Source organism: Gavialis gangeticus, unplaced genomic scaffold (assembly GCF_001723915.1).
Source record: "Gavialis gangeticus isolate Ggan-Ray unplaced genomic scaffold, GavGan_comp1, whole genome shotgun sequence".
NCBI lineage: Eukaryota > Metazoa > Chordata > Crocodylia > Gavialidae > Gavialis > Gavialis gangeticus.
In genome coordinates this window covers 32,469,850-32,472,434 of record NW_017728997.1, presented here as the reverse complement: position 1 = coordinate 32,472,434, position 2,585 = coordinate 32,469,850, and the positions used below count along the sequence as shown (strand labels likewise).

The following is a 2,585-nucleotide window of genomic DNA, read 5'->3' as shown; positions in this document are numbered from 1 at the left end:
GTTAGGGCGGCTAGGAGCTGGAACCAACTTCCAAGGGAAGTGGTGCTGGCCCCTACCCTGGGGGTCTTTAAGAAGAGGCTGGATGCCTACCTGGCTGGACTCGTTTGAGTCCCATTTCTCTTTTTGGGGTTTTTTGTTGTTCTCCCGCCCTGGCGGGGGGTCGGGCTAGAAGATCTACTAGGTCCCTTCTGACCCTTAATCTATGAATCTATGAATCAAGAAACCCCCCAATAGACTCAAGATACCCCTTGGAAAATACCAAACCTGTTTTCACTCCATTTTTTACTACAGAAAAATACAGCAATTATGCTACTGCAAAACTCAGAAATCCTAGAACAGGTCAGAATGTTTGACAATTCCTATTTGAAATCTCTGGATTTATCTTGTGAATTGTATTTGCACACCTACTGTGGCATCCCAAAGCACCCCTGAAAGGATGTCCAGGCATCCTGGCTGAGAAATACTAGCCTACAGGTAGGCTTGGCAAAATTCATTTTTTAAAACTATTGATGCACAATATCAATGTTCATTTTAAAGCATTTATTTAAATGTATTGATTTAAAATTTTCAAATTGCATGAAGTTAGGGGCATGGGGGCCAGACAATTTATTAAATGACAGTTACAGGCAACCTCTGCTTAGCGCTCTTAATTGGTTCCTGAAAAAAAAGAACATTAAGCAAAACCAGCGGTAAGCAAAACCGAAAGTATTTGACAACCCAAGATGGCAATTGCAATTATTTTTAATGACCCGAGACAAGGGCTGCGAGAGTTATAACGAAACTCACTGAGCACCAAGTGAAATCAGGTATCAATTTAAAATAAGCTTTGAAGTGAAATAAAGCCAAGCAAAACAGCGTTAAGCGGGAGTTGCCTGTATTATAGTGCAATTTAACTTCCACCGCAAATGTAAGTACTGTAGGACCGCTGCCAGCCGATTGGCAAAGTTGTAGTCAGGCCCAGCTCTGCTCACTTGTAGCTCCCCCACATCCACTTTGTCACTTCCTCATTCTTTGTTCCTAGGGGCTTCTGGAAGTTGCAGTCCAAACTAGTCAGCACAGTTCTGTAGGATTGCTTCCCCTGTCATCATACACTTCATGAACCATCATTTTTCTTATGTCCCCCCCTTTCTATACTTTTTTTTATTATTAATGATAGAAATGTTTTTTCATTGGTCAGTGAGTGTGAGGTGAAATCAACCTTTATCAATGTTTACCAATAAAAACTGAATCCTGCCAAGCCTACCTAAAGGGATTCAAACACTCATCTCATATCTCCAGTTCTAGGTGCCACACTTCAACAAGGATGTGGAAAAACTTAAGAGTCCAGAGAAAGGCCACCCTCATGATCAGAGACTTATAAGGCAGACCATATGAGGAGAGGCTGAGAGACTTGGGCCTCTTCAGCCTCAAAGAGAGAAGGCTAAAAAGGGACTTGGTAGCAGCTTACCACTACATCAGGAGAATACATGAAGAGCTTGGTGAGCAACTGTTCACCAGGCCACCCTTGGGGAAAAACAAGAGTAATGGTCACAACCTCCTGGAAGACTGCTTCAGGCTCAACTCTAGGAAAAACTTCTTCACAGTCAAGGTGTCCAGACTGAAATAAACTCCACCCAGAGGTGGTGCAATCACCCACCCTGGAAATCTTCAAGAGAAGACTGGATGGACACCCTGCGGGGGTCACCTGACCCCAGTTGTCTTTCTTGCGTAGTACAGGGGGGCTGGACCTGATGATCTTGCAAGGTCCCTTCCAGCTTCTAGCAATCTATGAATCTCCTAGAACAGTACCCTAACCATCTGCCTACAGGACAGTCTGTATTAAACTATACTCAACTCCTCTTAAACTGGGCCACTGTGCAGAAATCTGTTCATGACTCACTGGGTTCCAAGAGCAAATGCACAAACAAGAGGAAGCATGACTCAGTAGCCCAAAAGGTAAGCACACTCAGTGGGGTCCCTGTAAGAAACTACAAGTGACCCAAGAAAACTTGAACCCAAGGTTTCTATGCAGCATGCTGTTTTGGATTCTACTCTGATGTGCCAGCTCTTCGTGCTGAAGCATCCCACGCCAAGCTTTGGGTACTACAAGTTAGATGGCACAACACCTAATTTAACTAAGTCAGTTCTCCACTGGCTGTGACAAAAGAGGCCTGCTCTGGCACTAAGCAACTAGCTCTAGTTTGATCCAAGTTGCTGAGAAGGGCTGAAGTAGAAAATTCCAGACGGACAGTTTTGCACTGAAAATGCATTGGGGTACATGGCATAGCTCGAAAGGCCATAACAGTTTAGAAAATTAATTTTAACCAAGAGGCTTGCTTCAGACAAGGAAATAAAGCCTGCTGTAAACTCCTGAACTGAAACAGAATTGGTACATTTCAGCTGGAAGTAAGCATTCTTCCATCTCTGCTGAAGAATTTGGGCACAGGAGGGGGGGACCCAAGGGAGAGAACATGTCCAACCCCTCCCCACTCCACCCTTCAGCAAGGCCTTTGACACCGTCTCTCACCCCATCCTAGTTAAAAAACTAGGCGACTGTGGCATAGATGCCTACACAGTCAGATGGATTGCAGATTGGCTGAGGGGTC

At 44.5% G+C, this 2,585-nt stretch overlaps 1 protein-coding gene across 7 annotated transcripts in view; it reads right to left on the bottom strand.

The window, feature by feature from the left end:
• WNK2 (WNK lysine deficient protein kinase 2) overlaps positions 1–2,585 on the bottom strand; it is a 309,344-nt gene that overhangs the window by 285,637 nt on the left and 21,122 nt on the right. The gene's annotated exons all lie outside the window — the stretch shown is intronic.